Here is an 18,305-nt window from a genome sequence, read left to right on the forward strand (position 1 = left end):
GCAAAAAATGGTTCCACCATCAATTCTTGCCGTCCCAAAAACTTTAATGACCTTGAAGGAGATTTTTTATAACAACGAACTTTTTGTTAGGTGGATTCATTGTTGGAAAACCCGCAACTTCCAAAAGCCAAACTTATTAATGGGAATTGAATTGCTTTTCATAGACACAAAAGTATTCTTACAAATTTAAATTAATCTAATCCATAATTTTATTGTTAATATTCATACTAACTCTTTCATGATCAAACCATTACAGTTAAAACCATTCAGCGTTTATCGTTTATCCCGAAACACTTTCTTTCTTCCCGCGTCAAGTATTGGTTCATGTTGGTTTAGTATTATTTTTGGTTTATTAACCGGTTTAGGATGATCCTATTGTAAATATAATTTAAGTTGGTTTAACATATATTATGCTTAAAATAACTTAAATTAAATAATAGTAATATTATGCTTAAAATATAATTTTAGAGAGTTTTCAAATATAGTTTACAGAACATTATAGGTGATGAATTTAATTTATTAAATTCGTTCATTACTTAAAACTAAGTTTTTTTTTAAACATACTGAGTTATAAATATCAATGATGGATTGGTAAGTATAACACGAAGACAAAAATATAAATATTTGATTTTCAAGATAAGAAATTCAGCTTTTATCCAGTTACTCTATATATAATATCTTAATTTTTTTTTAAAAATATACATAATTTATATATATAGATTAATCTTCCAAACTTAAACTATTATATTATATATGAATAATGTTTTTAAATAAAAATAATTTCTGATTAAAATAAATAAATAAAAACAACAATGGTTATTTTCAAATAATGGATGTAATTTACATTATACTATCATTTAACAAGTATTAGATACGTTTTGATATATCATTATTTTCTATTTCCAGAAAACAATAATGTTAAACATCAATATCATCTAGGTTAAGTATACGAACATCACAATTCAAACATCACATTTTTACATAAACATTATAATACAATATTTTAATCAAAAAATACAATTCAAAAAAAATATTCAAAGAATAGTTATACTTAATATTTGAAAATCAAAGATATTTTTGCTAAATTATACTTACCTGGCCAAGGAATCAAACATCTTTTTACGGATCGATCGATTGTTGAGCATGTGGTCGATCCGAAAATACTCTGGAGTTTAATTAAATATCTAAAACATTTATTTCAACACTCAACAGATAGTTTTGCTAAATATGATAACTAGATAGCCAACAAATTTACAAAAAATTATTTAAATAGTAAAAAATATGTTAATTTAACGTGTTAAAATTTAAAAATAAATTTAAAGTATGGCATGCATTCTTAACATTTATATAAATATATTTCATAGCCTAAATATAAATAATTTAACAACTTAATTAAAAAAAAAGTAAAAATCCCCCCGGTTAATCCCTAGTATAATCTAACAAAGTAAATGACTAGGACAAAAGAATACAAAATTAACAAATTAAAGTCCAATCTTAAACATCACTATATGATCCACTACCCCAAAAGCAAGTAACATCATCATTTAAAACAACATTATCATTTCCTAACTTTTTTTTTTTAAATTACAACTTTTTCTGTCTTCTTATATTTTTTGTCAAATCCTTCCACTATTGTTTAACCCTTTTTTTTCCTAAAGTAATTATTACGCAGTTTGAACATCGATTCTCTCATTTATACGATTTTATTTTAAAAAAGTAAACTATATAAAAAAGAAAGTAATAAAACAATCAGTAGACATGTTCAACGACTAGATTCAGAGATATACCGAATGTTCAGAAACGATTCCATCTTTCAATTGCAAGAAACAGAGAGAGAGAGAGAGAGAGAGAGAGACATGCCTTCAAGACAAAACCCAATCCAACCAAAGCCATTCAACAACAACAGAACAGGAGCTCTCTTCCTAATCCTCACAGTCTCATCATCTCTCCTCATCTTCCTCGCAATCATCTACTTCATCTACCACCTCTGGACATCCCTCCTCAACCGCTCAAGAACCATCCCTTTCTTCGACGTCGCCTCCTCTCCTCCATCAAAGCTCCAGCTTTTCTCCTACAAAGAGCTCAAGCTCGCGACCAACGACTTCGACGAGTCCAACGTGATCGGCAAAGGCGGCTCGGGGACCGTCTTCAGAGGCATTACGAGAGACGGGAAGCTCTTCGCGGTCAAGAGACTCGACAGCCTCTCTCTCCAGTCCGAGACCGAGTTCCAGAACGAGCTGCAGATCCTCGGGGGGCTAAAATCGTCTTTTCTCGTGACGCTTTTGGGGTACTGCGTTGAGAAGGATCACCACAGGTTCTTGGTCTACGAGTATATGCCCAACAAGAGTCTCCAAGAGCTTCTTTTCAACGAAGAAGGCTCGTGCTTGAGCTGGGAGAGGAGGTTTGGTATCATTCTTGATGTAGCCAAAGCTCTCGACTTTATGCATTTTGGGTGTGACCCGCCGGTGATTCACGGAGATATCAAGCCGAGTAATGTTCTTCTTGATTCTGAGTTTAGGGCGAAGATCTCTGACTTTGGTTTGTCTAGAGTGAAAGTGGAGGAGGAGGAGGTTATGGTGGGGTTGATCTGTTCAGTCAAGAGCTTTCTGAGAGCACTCCTCAGACGGGCGTTGGCACTCCAACGCATCATCATGAGGTTGATTTCTCTCTTGCGTTACAAGCTTCTTCGTCTTCTAAGAATAGTAGGACGAGCCGTAACATCAAGGGAATGCATTTGAACTCGATGAGTTTGGCTATGGAAGAAGGTGAGGGGAAAGGGAAAGAGGTTGAGGAGGAATGAGTTTGAGCAGAGTAAGGAGATGAGTGTGAGTCCTAACTCGGTTCTTGATTTGGGGAAACAGTGGGGAGAAATTGGTGGTGGAAGCAAGAAGGGAGTGGGGAGTTGTGTAGTAAAGATTACGTTAGGGAGTGGATAGGGAGTCAGATTCACACTGAGAATCCGGATTGGGATGATGATGGGAAGAAGATCACCGTTAGCAGTAGCACTCCTGAGCTGGAGTTTCAACTAGGACAGTAGATAAAGTAGAGTCTGGTTTGAATGAAGCTAGGTTTGACACTCTAGAAGAGAAGTTTGCAAAGGAAGAGACCAGCGAGAAGAAGAAATCTAGAAAGAAGAAGAAGAAGAAGAAGCATAGGAACATGGAGGAATGGTGGAAAGAGGAAGAACATCAAGACAAAAAGAAGATTAGAGTATTGAGAATCAAGTTCAAGAACCGTTTAAAAGAGTCCCACATTTTCGTTACTGTTTCCATGGTAAAGGCGAAAACCGCGTTGAAGACAGAGAAGGAGAAGCAGCAGGAGAGTTCAGCTTCAGAAGAGGATGGAGAAGGAAAAGCAGCAGCAGCAGCAAGAAGAAGAACAAATCAATAGGGAGTGAGATGTGGAGTGGGGACTTGTTCAGCCGCGAGTTAAGCAGCACTACTAGCATGAGAGGGACACTGTGCTACATAGCACCAGAGTACGGAGGAGGCTGCTGTTACTTGATGGAGAAAGGCGATATCTACAGCTTTGGAGTACTGATCCTAGTGATCATCTCAGGTAGGAGGCCTTTGCACGTCCTTGCGTCGCCGATGAAGCTTGAGAAAGCCAATTTGGTGAGCTGGTGTAGGCAGCTGGCTCAGTCAGGGAACGTTCTTGAGCTGGTGGACGAGAGGTTGAAGGATGTGTATAGCAAGGAAGAAGCGGGACTGTGCATTAACTTGGCTTTGGCTTGTCTACAGAAAGCGCCTGAGCTAAGGCCTGATATTAGTGAAGTTGTGAGGATACTGAGAGGTGAAATGGAGATTTCAGCGACTGCTTTTGAGTTTCTCCATCGCCTCCTGCAAAAATTATGGCAGTAGATCAAAGCGGAGAAGTTAGAAACTGAGCATTGCAGAGTAGTAGTTCGAAGTTTGGTCTGATTTTTTTGTTGGTGTTTTCTTTCTGAAATTGTTAAATTTAACTTTTGCAAATTATATTATGTTGTGATGTTTTGTAATCTATGACTGAGATGCCAACTCAATCAAAATGCAGAAGAATGTATATCAAATTATAGTTTAAGTGCAGTTTTGTTTTTGAGAGATTTCTCAATTGCAGTATTGAAATGCCTCAAAACCCAAAGTGCATGCTCTCAATGATAACCAAGTAAGGCAATTTAAAAAAGCAACTAAGCAATTAGATCTTTAGAAGCTTGCCAGCTGCAAAAGTAAACAAGTCATAAAGCAAGGGCCCATAACTTTTTTTTGATGGAGGAAAATGATGGTAGCTTGAAATGTGGCATGACAATTGCAACACTCAAAAAGAATCCAAGGCCATATCACAATCATCACGGTTCATGAGTAACTAAATGAGACAGATGAGTTATAAACAAAACTAAGGACAAAAGAACACAGAAAAAGACAAGCTGGACAAGGAGAGTCCTAAAAATCTTGCTTTTGAAACAAAGTGAGCTCAGCATCTGCCTGCTGAGTTGCTGGTTCATATCACAACACGTTGAACTTAAATTTACTCTACTTGAACTTGGAGGATGTGTGGACGTGTGTGCCAAGAACAGTCAAGAATAAGAATTGTTAATAACATCTTCATGTAATCCGGTTCTGAATTAGCATGGTTGCAAATGTTTAGCCCTGCAGTTTGATTGATATTATTAGGCTAAGCAAAGGTATGATCACCAATAAGGTAATTGGAAGAATAAATTACCTGGAAAACTGCATACAAACCAAATGGAACAGACGAGCTAGGAACACATTGCATGCATCACATTCTGCGGAGTTGAGACCACGAGGTCTGAGACTCAACTTTACTTGAGTGATCGTTTGATCTCAAGTCTTACCCCTATCAGATACATTTTTGTATACTGATCGTTGACCGCTATAGCCTCCTCGAGAACCAACTTTTTGAAGATCTTTCCTCTTGCTTTTTCTAACCCCCTTCACCTTCTGTTCCTTGAGAAGTTTCTGGAGCTTAGGACTACCAGGGAATCCTTTTGCTTCCATATCTAAATACATCTCTCTGGCCTTCTCGAGCCATCCACATGCCAAAAGCCCTTGTACTGTGGCCAAGTAAAGAGCACCATTAGCAGCTACCTCAAAACGACCCATCTCTGCCCAGATCTTCAAAGCATTCTCCGGTTGCTTCTTCTTAAAATCTTCCAAGAATGAGGAGAAAGGTGTCTTCTTTAGGACCTAAACAAGAAACCTTCATTTGTTCTAAAACCTCTAAAGTTTGATCGAAATTCACACCTTCAAGGAACGCATGAAACGTATCAACAGTTGGACTTAGCTTCTCACTTATCATGGTCGCCAATACATCCCTCGCTTCTTCAACTTTTCCCTGCTCACAAAGAGGCCGTATCATCGCATTGTAAGTGACTGAATCTGGCTTTAAACCTTCCTCCTTCATCTTCTCCACAAGCTTCACAGCTTCACCAAAGCAATTCTCGCAAGTCAACACATAAACCAAAGAATTATAACATCAACCCCGGGAGCAAACCCTCGTTTCCTCATCTCATCACAGAGCCTAAGAGAATCAAAAAGTTGCCAGCTTTAGAAAGCAAGAGATCATGTGACTGTAAGAGTCCTCGTTAGGCGTGATACAGTAATTCCCCATCTCTCGCCAAATCCTCTTGGCTTCAGTCACATCAGTCCAAACGTTACACCAACCATTAAGAATCACGTTGAATCCTTCAACGTCCAAAGGAAAGAGCTTTTTGCTTGCGAGCATGAATTCTTCAGCTTTTTCAATGTGCCCATGTCTACACAAGGCGTGTAACAATCCTTGAAATGCTTCATCATCAGGAACGTGCTTAAATTTATCCATGATATCGAATGTCCGAATAGCTTGGCTTGTATCATTAGCAGCAGCATACCTACATCAACACCAATTCAATATCACAACCAATGTTCTAAATATTGCTCGTCAGACGAAAACTACTACTGCTAACGATTTCTTGAACATCGATCTTTAAAAATTAAACAAAGACACTCAAACCTGTCCATCATGAGAAACATGGCCTTTCTAGTATCCTTGAGACATGAAACATGTCACGGATCAAACACCAAGCTATGTTGAACTTTTGATGATTACCCAACACCCATATCATCAAGTCACAAGCTTTCTGATCATCGCAGCCTCGTCTCTCTCCCCATTTAAACGCTAGAAAGGCAAGCCTCCATTCCTCTCTTAATCCCCAGATTAAAGAGTACAAAGAATCATTATTTAGATCAAAGGTTGACTCCTCAAGAGAAGCCATGGCATCCGCCTCCGACTCTAGCTCAGAGACCTGTCTGACTAAATCAATCAGACCCTTCTCCAAAGGAGCCACTTCTTTGTTGATATCAGATTCTTCGAAGATGGTTTTGGTGGAGAAGCCATTGGAATAGAAAAAATAAGGGACACGGCTTGAGATTTGAGAATGCACAAGACCTGTTCGATGAAATGCTGAGGAGAAGGAAACATGTGGAACGATGAGCTGGCAAATGATCTCGACACTGCACGTGAAAGATACTGACGTTGAACAATCCACAGCTGTGTTGTACGCGTTAGTTTCCTAGCAATCGCAGCACAGCTCATCGGGGAGTGAAGGAGTGAGAGGAGAGGTTTCGGAATGGTTTTGACTGCGTCTTTTGTGAGACGAGGAGATGAAATTATGAAAACTGATGGGGTCTCGTATGTTAATGGGCTTAAGTAAATAAAAAGGTTTTGTTAATGGGCTTAAATAAATAAAAGCCCATTTAAGATGGTCCTGACTCCTGAAACGCCGACGTATGAAAACTGATGAGGTCACGTATGTTCCGGCATGATACAATACATCTTATATATTAAAAGAGAAGTCACAATCTTGATTCATGTGTGATTTTTTTTAAATGGACTTAATGGACCTATTCCTAGAAAGTAATGTTACATTTAATATCTAATTTTATCATTTAAATTTTGGGCATACAAGAAATTTTTATTGGGCTATCAATAATTAAATTTAAACAATAGATGATCCATTAGATTTATATATAGTATAAATAAAATAAATATCTTATATATTAAAAGAGAAGTCACAATCTTGATTCATGTGTGATTTTTTTTTTAAAATGGACTTAATGGACCTATTCCTAGAAAGTCATGTTACATTTAATATCTAATTTTATCATTTAAATTTTGGGCATACAAGAATTTTTATTGGGCTATCAATAATTAAATTTAAACAATAGATGATCCATTAGATTTATATATAGTATAAATAAAATAAATATAAATATATCAAAAATTGTATATAAATTTTTTCTAATTTTGTAATTAGTAATAAAATTAATGTTATTATACATTAATATATATTTTTTTATTATATATTAAATTTATTATACAAATAATCAGTTATCTTTTATAAATGAAAAAACATTATATCAAATTTTACTATTTTATAGTTATATCTATCATTTTAAATAAAAAATTGTATTTAACTAAATATGATAAAATTATTTTAAATTGATAAATTAATATATTTTATTTTGACAAACATTAAAAATTTATGCTAGAAATATAATATGTTGGTAGAACGGGTTAACATTAGTAAATAGATAATTCATGTATAAAATTAACTTATCTTAAACTTTTATATATATATAGTTATTATTTTAAATGAATAAACATAAAAAAATACTGATAAGGAAATCTAGCGCTTTGAATTACGGATCAGGATCATAATAATTGAATAAAAAATAATTTTAAATATATATAATAAAAAATACCAAATATATGTGATGATTTGAAATAATCAATTAACTTACAGCATGAAAACTATCAAATTGTTATATTTAAGATAGTTATATATAAACATTTAAATATATAAGTAACTTTAAAAATATATTCTATAATTATGTAATATAATATATATAATAAACATGAAAATTAATACCCGCACAGTTGTGCGGGTCCAAATCTAGTCTATCTTATTAAAACTCAAGTACAAAATTGAGTGTTTGGAGACTTGAATAGGACTTTTAAAAATTTGGAGTGTTTGGAAACATGGATTGCAGTCTTTTAAAAAAAAATATTTTTGTTTGAAAACAAAGATAGTAGTATTAAGAAAAAAGTAATGGGCTTATGTTTTTTTTTAAAATTGAAAGTTATCTAGGCCACTTTTAAAATATACCAAAATGGGTCAATCTAATTCCCTAAAATTTTTTTTCTAAACTAACCATAAAACAAAATTTAAACTTTATATACATATTTCAAATCAAAATAATAATTCAAATTTGATTTATATCAAAAATTGATTCAAAAATATACATATATTCAAAAATGAATTTTTACTAAACTATTTTTCAATAACCATTATAAAAAAATATTGTCAATATATATAAGAAAATATAATACAAAGCCCAATTTGAAATACCAACTCAAATTATGGTTTTCATATTTCATATTAAGTTTTAAAAATATAATATATGTAATTATTTATATGATGGTATGTATAAAATACTATTAATTATATGATTACTTATATGATGGTACATATAAAATACGATTAATTATATGATGATAAAATACGATATATAATAAATACTAGGGATGGGCTTTTGGATACCCATACGGGTTTAGTTCTGATCGGTTTGTATTTTGGGTTTTCGGGGTAAAAGATTTCAGCCTTATTAGAATGTTTCTAAATTTTGGTTTGAGTTCGATTTGGATCTTTGCGGGTTTGGTTTGGGTTTGGATAACTAATTTAAATTATTTTAAAGTCTTAAATCATATATATATTTTAAATTTCTCAAAATATATAAATAAAATAATATATTACGTATAAATTTGAATAACATATGTCATAATACTTAAGCTTAACATATCAATTGGCTTGATTTAAAATTGATACGAAATCAATAATTATTTTAAGTATTTTTGGTGATTTGAGTATACTTTAACTATTTCAGATATTTACTTTTGACTATCTATATATATTTTCAAGTATTTAAACCAATTTAAAAGTATCATTTTTGATGTTTTTTATACGTTAAATCTAAAAATAATTAATATATATAAGTATATAAATCTATTTTTAGATAAATTCGGATACCCAATACTTCGGTTCGGATCAGATTCGTTTCTCTAAATAACAAATTTTGAATAATTAGAATATTTAATCAATTTATGTTTGGGTTTGGTACTATATCTTTGGATCGGTATCGGTTATGTTCTTCGGATTCATTTTTCCAAATCATAATAATTACATGAAAAACAAATATCAACATTTTTTCAAAATATACACCCGCGCGCCTGCGCGGGTCAAAATCTAGTCGTTTCTTATGTATGGTATGGTTTGTTCCTTGATCTTAACTCTTTGTTAAATCCTGGTTTATTTTTAGGATCAAATCATCGGTCTCACCAAGATTACATGGAGAAGGCTGATAAAGCTCGTAAAGCACGTCTCTCTTCATCCTCTGACAAGTAGTCCATAGGAACTTAACTCCGTAATGTCTGAGCCAGTTTGGTTTTTGTTCAGATACGTACTCATAAGTTTCTGTATCAAAATAAATTGAAGATTTCTCATAGATAATGCCTCAAAGTTAAAGCTTCATTCTCATCTAGAACACTGTTTCCATCTTGTGAAGGTCACAGATGATGAATAAAAGCAACATTAAACGGTAAAATAGAAATCTCCTACTTGTCTAGGGCAGTTATATGTCCTCACAGAGGCATGAGCCTTCTACGTTTGTAGAACCACAGGAATGCCAAAAATACAAGAAGGCCACAGACTCCAGTAATGGTCAATACCCATTTGAAAGCACCAGGCTTCTCAAAGAAATCTATCTCAAAATTCATCCCAAAGATCCCTGCTACTACCCCAAAGATGGCCACCACAAACGTTGCAGTAGTTAGCAGCAGCTCAAACTGGATCAGCTGATTCCTCACGTTATCCTGCAAATACCATAGACTCTTAGGCAAAACAAAAGGTAAATATATGATCAAGATTTTTAAAGGGTATACCAATTGAATGTTGATGAAATCTTCAGTATCATCAATGTACTCCTTTAACTGAGTTGTAAAAGAGAAATGCAGAGGATTAAACCAGTTTTTTTTTTAACTGCTATTAAACACAAAGGAGTGGTGTTTTTATGTTTACCGAGGTTAGCTTGTTGAGAGTGCTGTCAATGACAACAAAGTAAGCTTCCAGCAACATCTCCAGCTCTTCTATATTCTCTGTTGCGCTTTCTGAGCTTCTTGCACTGTCATGCCTGCTCCTCGCAATGCTCAAGCTTTTCTCAAGTCTCCTTGAAGAATCAGGAGGAGAAGAAACAGGAGAAACTGGCGCAGAGAGAGAGAGACCATCGTTTGATCTGTATCCAAGTAAAGAGTGGTGATCACCACCGTTCAAAGAGCCTTCCATTCTCTTCTTCTCCCGTTAAATACATCTCAGCCATATCCCCATCATCGTCCATCAACTGCTCAATCTCATCCCTCACCTTCTGAACTCTCCTCGTCAACGCAACAAGTCTGCTCTTCAGTCTACGCACACGCTCCAAGTTCAAAGTACTGATCTTTGAGGTAAGCTCATCTAATAACGGGTACGCCTCAATCTCCAACTCTGAAGCCTGAGCATCAAGGAAGGTACAAGCAGCTTCCAGAGCAATCTCAAGAGCCCTAAACTCAAAAGGCAAATAATCAGGAGACGAGTTTTGGAACACATTGTTCCTCCTCCTGATGAGTTCATTGCTGTCCTGATTCCAACCTCACCAACAGCACTTGCCTTAAGCCTCTGCTGGAGCTCAACCACATACCGAAGCACATAGTTATCCAGAGAGTTCAACAACAACTTCATCCGCAGTGATAATACAACGGATCTGCTCCAAGTTAACAACAATAGCTCTCTCACGCCCCAGGATAGTAGAGGGATACACGAACAAAGGATCAAGCAGGCGCAAGTCACGTGCAGGCAAGTCGCATCTACGCATCATTGAGAACTTATCAACCTCAATGACCTGTGTGTTTGCGAAAGTATCAACACGGATCCAGGACTTGAGACCTTGTCCACGTTTCTTGAGACCTGAAACGTCAACCCCGAGGAGAGGCTGTCTCCCTGAGGCAGAAGGGCGAGACGCTGCTGCTTCTCCTCTGAGGTTTATAGCTGAAGCGGGTCTCGGAGGAAGCAAACGCTCCTTGAGATCAGACATTGTTTGCTAATAATCTCCAGATGCTACAAAAAAAAATGAACTTTTATTACAAGACTCTCTCTCATATGATCAGTTGCAGAATCAAGAAGATTCAAACCTCCGTGTTGAAGGAATCAAGACCGATCTCGGTGTGTTCTTACTCTGTCCTAGCCACAGCTGTAATAAGAAAAGAGGAAGCAGTATCAAAGATGGAAGCTTTCGATAGAAAACAAATCAAACACCAGAAGACAAGTAATCATAAAACAATATGGTGACTACAACGGTGAGAGATACGACCACATGTAACAGAATCAGATGGATCGTCTCAGAACCATAAAATGATCAGAAAGGTCTCAAATTGTACACTTACCGTATCAAAATCCTCGCGACGGGAAAACCCTTGAAGCTAGAATCGAGAATTGATTCCGAAGTGACTTTGTTGGATTGGATTCTTAAACAATCTGATTGAGTTAATGCGGAAGAAGCAAAAAGTAAGCACACCTTTTGCCCTTGTAGACGCAAATTACAATAAGAGAGAGCTTAATAACCGGAATGTAAACCGATTATTAACTAATTTATTTTGGTTTAGACTTAAAATGTACCGAACTCACATTAATACTTGCTATAACAATATTAACCACTAGAAAAGTTAGGTAGGTAACTAATGTTTTCCATTTAATTAAGCGTGACGACACAAAGTAATTAACAGAGTATTGAATGGTTTTAGATTGAGATGCCGACGTGCAATTTATTTCTTTAAAAAGAGTCGGTGGATGACGATGAGCCGTACGAAGCAAGAGAAAGACATTGAAACATACATCTGAGCAAGGAATAACGCGTGGGAAAGAGCCTTGCATGGCATTAGAGAAAGCAATAAGGGCCCGTTTGTTCTTACCTGGATGAGTCATTTGGATGAAGATGAGAGTTTTGTTTGTTTAGGTACTAAAAGTGCAATTCATTCAGACGGATCATAGATGACTTTTGGAAATTTAGGTTTAATTCTAAAGTCCATTCAAATGATCTAGATTGGTTCAGCTGAATGGACTTTAGAATTAAACCTAAATTTCCAAAAGTCATCTATGATCCGTCTGAATGAATTGCACTTTTAGTACCTAAACAAACAAAACTCTCATCTTCATCCAAAATAGTATAATGTATATTATGCCCCTAATGTAATTCATTCAAAATAGTATAATGTCTATTATGCCCCTAATGTAATTCATTCAAAATAGATGGTTCATTCAAAATAGTATAAGGTCTATTATGCCCCTAATGTAATTCATAAATTACAAACCTAAAAATAATATCATTTTTGTTACATACGAAAACTAACAAAACTACAAAAAACACGTTTTCCCGCGAAAACCTAAAAACTATTTTTCACGCCAAAACTCCAAAAATGAAATTTCTAGTCAAAATTGCAAAAACGTGTTTTTCCCCGCGAAAACCGAAAAATGTGTTTTCATGCCAAAATCACAAAAAAAACATGTTTTCACGCTAACACACAACAAAACACATTTTTCCGCCAAAATACAAAACACATTTTCCCCGCCAAAATTGCAAAAACGTATTTTTTCCGCCAAAACAAAAAAACGTGTTTTCCGCTAAAACCGAAAATCTCGTTTTCCCGCCAAAACCGAAAAATTTCGTTTTCCCGCCAAAACCAAAAAAATCTCGTTTTCTCGCCAAAACCAAAAAACTCGTTTTCCCGTGAAAACCGCAAAAAACGCAAAAAAAAACGTGTTTTCCGCGAAAAACGTGTTTTCCTCGCCAAAACCGCAAAATGTGTTTTCCCGCTAAAACATGTTTTTCCCCCAAAACCGCAAAAACGCGTTCCCGTCAAAAACGTATTTTCTCGTCAAAACCGCAAAAACGTGTTTTCCTGCCAAAACGGCAAAAACGCGTTTTCTCGCCAAAACAGCAAAAACGCGTTTTCTCGCCAAAACAGCAAAAACGCGTTTTTCTCGCCAAAACAGCAAAAACGTGTTTTCTCGCCAAAACAGCAAAAACACATTTTCCCGCCGCCAAATGCGTTTTTCCGCCTAAACCGCAAAACGCGTTTTCCCGCCAATAACGAAAAATCTTGTTTTCTCGCTAAAACTGAAAAATTTAGTTTTCCCGCAAAAATCGCAAAAACGTGTTTCCCTCCAAAACCGCAAAAAAACACATTTTCCCGCCAAACGTCTTTTCCGCCAAAACTGCAAAAAACATCTTTTCTCGCCAAAACCGAAAATTTGTATTTTCCCGCCAAAACTGAAAATATCTTTTTTTCCGGCAGATCCGAAAAATCTTGTTTTTCCGCCGAAACCGAAAAATGTGTTTTTTCGCTAAAACCAAAAAAAAAATTTCCCGTTCAAACCGCAAAAAAAAAAAATCGTTAATTTTGAAATAATTCTAATGTAAATATATTAAACTAAATAATTAAATGTAATATAGTTAAAGTTAATATCAAACATATGATTAAACCAACACAATGGTATTTTGGTATTTGTTTACTAAACTCATTTGAATGAAAATGAAAATAAAGAAACAAACATAAGATCCATTTAGATGATTCATCTAGATGAGCCATGTTGATGTACAAACAAACAATCACAAAAATGTGTATGGATCATCTGAATAGATCATACAAATGAATCATTTGGATGGAGATGACAAATGGTGAAACGAACAGCCCGTAAATCACACTTCTTGATGCTACAGTACAGACTCTGGCAGCAGGTGGAACTTTCTTACTACTACTCAGTGCCCGTCCGGACCTATGTAGAGCCGAAAGCGGACAAGAAAATTATGCCCTTAGATATAAAAATAAATTTTTTTATTGCATGTTTAAGCATATATTCAAAATACTGCAATATACTATTAAATCCTAAATTGTTAACAAAAATAAAATAAAATACAAAGAGATAAAATCACATTATTCACGAAATATAAATTTTATTGATGAATTTTGAAATAACTACAATATTTAAGCCATACTGGTTCTACTAATATCATTGACAATCCATTTAGTTGGTTATCAATCTTATTTTTGTTACATTTTCTATTAAAACATTAATTGAATAATATGACAACATCTGATAAAAATTCATTAACATCAACATCATTTTTCCTTTGTGGATTGTCTCACGGATTAGAACCGAATTTATGATAATTTGTTTGTGTAGGTTTGATAAATTCCTAGAAAATTATAAAAACTTTTAAAAGAAAAGCAAATAAATAGAGCAAAAGAGTTACATGTGATATTAAGAATCACATTAGTTCAGGTGAAGACCGATTAAAATACAAACTAAAATGTTGAAATTGAGCAACTGATAACTTAAATCCTTTTTATAATTATTATCTTGTTTACAAAGCTATTTTATTAAAAAAATAGAATAAAAACAAAAACCGCAAGAATAACATTTATAGTGAAGATATAACTAAAATTTGCCTAATTAAATGGTTTATTTAATAATATATTTGTGATATAATAGACAAATTTGTTAGAAAAGTAAGTATTGAATGGGGCAATTTTAATTGTTATTTTCTCCAAAATTCTAAAGGAAAAAAAAAGGAATAAAAAAAAAGATGGTAAAAACGGAAGCTCACAACCTATAGACCACAATGAAAAGAACATAAACCACTAAGATATAGTGATCTTGCTACATAAGTTGCCGCCCCTTAGATATATACAAAAGTTGGTGTCTAAAGCCCTTACTTTATGAACTTTAGTCGAGGACCGGCCTTGCTACTACTAATCGACTAAAACAAATGAAATGATGTTTGATCTTTGAATGTCTTCAGGTACTGCAGCAGCAGAGCATTTTCGGGAAAATGGTTTATTCATGCCTGAACTAAGGGTCGCTGAAAAAAACATACCTCAACTTTTACTGCATGCCAAAACATAACTTAACTAATAAAAAGATTGAAATTCATGTTTGAACTAGGGGTTGATAAAAAAATACATACCCCAACTCTTATTGCATGCCAAACCATACCTTAATTAATCGAAAATTTAAAATTTATACCAAGTCTTTAGAAGTCAACGCTAATCCTAATTTTGATTTAAATTCTGTTAATTAATTGTTAACGACGTTGACTATGATATATACTTAATTGGCTAATGAGTCAGATGAATAATATTGGGCCTAATCGAAAATCAAATTTGAATAAGTCAAATCTGATAATAGTTGGGCCAAAACCTTAAAACAATGGGTTATTATCAATATGAATACGATGTCGTCTGTCTTGTGTTTTTATCTCCGTTTCTTTCTTTTTTCTTATGCGACAAAGTGAAGGATTCCGATAAAACAGAATGAAGAGACAAAATACAGAACAAACGACATCGTAGAGATAATGGTCCTAACTCATTAGCCAATTAAGTATCCTAGTCTATCTTATTAAAACTCAAGTACAAAATTGGAGTGTTTGGAGACTTGAATAGGACTTTTAAAATTTGGAGTGTTTGGAAACATGGATTGCAGTATTTTAAAAAAAATATTTTTGTTTGAAAACAAGGGTAGTAGTATTAAGAAAAAAAGTAATGGGCTTATGTTTTTTTAAAAAATTGAAAGTTATCTAGGCCACTTTTAAAATATACCAAAATAGGTCAATCTAATTCCCTAAAATTTTTTTGATGTTTTATATATGTTAAATCTAAAAATAATTATATATATAAGTATATAAATCTATTTTAGATAAATTCGGATACCTAAATACTTCGGTTCGGATCAGATTCGGTTCTCTAAATAACAAAATTTTGAATAATTAGAATATTTAATCAATTTATGTTTGGGTTTGGTACTATATCTTTGGATCGGTATCGTTATGTTCCTCGGATTCATTTTTCCAAATCCTAATAATTACATGAAAAACAAATATCAACATATTTTTCAAAATATACACCCCGCGCCTGCGCGGATCAAAATCTAGTTAGTCATTAATAATTAATTAACAGAGTTTAAGTCAAAATTGCGATAATTGTCTTCTAAAGATTGAGTATAATTTAAAATTTTTGATTAGTTAAGGCATGTTTTAGTATGCAATAAGAGTTGAGGTAAGTATTTTTTCAACGATCCCTAGTTCAAACACGAATTTCAAATTTTTGATTAATCAATGTATGTTTGGCATGTAGTAGAAGTTGAAGTATTTATTTTCTCAGTGACTCCTAATTCAGGCATAAATAAGCCGTTTTCCCGTGTATTCTCCATGGATTAAAAGTTCGAAGAAATTTGTAAAAGAAAAACCAAAACGACTTCTTAACAAGATTTTTGAGTTGTTCAGATTTTTTAATATTATAAAATAGTATAAAGAAGCAGTTGAAAAGAATTGATGATTTGGTCTAACATTTGATTTTACAGAAATAATAGAACTTCACCACTTGACGGTTTTTAAAGTCGAGACAGAAACATTAGAAGTCTAATGGTATTATTACTTGCAGATTCACGTTTGAGATTCACATGATTGGAGAAATTACTCGTTTATTCACATTTTAAGTCCCATGGACAACACCTATATTTACATTGTTCCATTTCAGTCTCGGCTGTTATTTATGTGCAATTCGGATCATTACTTCAAGCGTAAGGATTGACGTGAGAAGAGTAGTCTCTGGTTCCTGCACCTTCCCATCCCATCCATTCCTCCCACGGTGTCGCAATCTGGATCATTCATTCCGTTGAACCCCTCGTCATATACATCGAACGGCTGAAAACTCCTCTGTTCCCTCCATCTGATTCTTTATTTGCTTCAACACAATCTTCAAAAATACATAAAAAAAAAGAAGAAGATTAACGATCAAACAGTATGATTGTTAAGATGTTTTCATAAAGACACCCTCTTACATTGTAAGCTTCGTTGATTGTTTGAAACTGTACCCCACAGTTGTTTCCTCTACAAACATCAGGATGATACTGCAACATCACCGACAACAAGAAGATATCAACTTTGAGAAACCCAATTAACTAAATTTAGCATTAAAAAATGGTCAAACCTTTTTGGCGAGTTGTCTGAAAGCTTGCTTGACCTCGTATTCGGATGAATCGGGTCGGATCTTAAGGGTCTTATAAGGATCCATTATAGAAGATGAAGAACAAACGACTCTGTTCTGTTTAGCATCTTCGCGTTCTTTTTATGCTGGACTTTGATCCGGATAGACCCGAGAACACGTTTCCTCCAATGGTTAAAGCAATAGTCATGTTTTGAACAAGACAGAATCAAACTGAATGTAATGTGATTTACAGAAATAAAGAATTTTTTTGAGATTTAAGAGTTAAATGGATTTGTGATATTTAAGTAAATGGATTGGATAGAGCGGGATTATATATACACAGACACGAAGAGGGAACGGTGACTTGGTCTCTTTTGTCATCTCTACCTACGTGTCCTTATCCATTTCCAAAGGCTTTTTACTATTTTTATTATAATCTTATCTATTCCTACTTTTTTGTTACTATTATATTACAAGTTTTTTATTTTATTTTAAAAAGTTTGGTGTATTTTAAGACGTAAGCAAGATCAATTTATTAGCTATTTCCTAATTATGTTTTAGATACTGTGGGTTGTAGACTACCAATCTGGTCTCTTTAGCTAATCTAAAAACCATGGTCACTACGCGATCCCTAAAGCTTCTCACAGCAGTATTAACTTTGAGATATAGGGGGTGATTGGTAGTTGCTGTAGGTGCTGTCCACAGCCCTATTTATTTCCACAGTACCAAATTCAGAGCAATCAAGCTTTAAATTTTTTTTTGAAACCACATCTCTTAAAATATCCTACAGCTGTACAAGTGCTCTGCAGAGCCAAATATCCAAAGCAATTTTTTAGTGCTTCAATAAATTCTACAGCAATAAAATCTAAAGCCACAGCAAAAAGTCTACAGATTTTTTTCTACAGCAAAATATTTAAAGCTACAGCCATTACCAATCGGATCCATAAACCACATTTTCTTTTCTTTTTTAAAGATGATGATATTGATATTTTGTAAGAAAAAAAAGACTGATATTTTTGCGTTCTTATCCAAACAATTTGTTGAACAAAAATACAAGAATGATTCTTTCGCAATTTGATACTTTTCACTATTCAAAATATCTCATGATTCTCTTCAATACACTCAACACAAATTTTACATATTTTGTGGATCACATATATTTTTTACGATTTAATTCAATAGATAGTACATTTTTTTCT

General features: G+C 34.0%; 4 pseudogenes; 1 reads left to right on the forward strand and 3 right to left on the reverse strand.

Moving 5' to 3' along the window:
- Positions 1-1,727: 1,727 nt before the first annotated feature.
- LOC125599981 lies at positions 1,728-4,097 on the forward strand (annotated as a pseudogene).
- A 164-nt stretch (positions 4,098-4,261) lies between these two features.
- LOC125599985 lies at positions 4,262-6,769 on the reverse strand (annotated as a pseudogene).
- Positions 6,770-9,539: 2,770 nt separating this feature from the next.
- LOC125599980 lies at positions 9,540-11,724 on the reverse strand (annotated as a pseudogene).
- Positions 11,725-16,526: 4,802 nt separating this feature from the next.
- Positions 16,527-17,422, reverse strand: LOC106429711 (annotated as a pseudogene).
- Between the last annotated feature and the right edge of the window lie 883 nt (positions 17,423-18,305).

The sequence above is a fragment of the Brassica napus genome, unplaced genomic scaffold (genome assembly GCF_020379485.1).
Source record: "Brassica napus cultivar Da-Ae unplaced genomic scaffold, Da-Ae ScsIHWf_2079;HRSCAF=2730, whole genome shotgun sequence".
Taxonomy (NCBI): Eukaryota; Viridiplantae; Streptophyta; class Magnoliopsida; order Brassicales; family Brassicaceae; genus Brassica; species Brassica napus.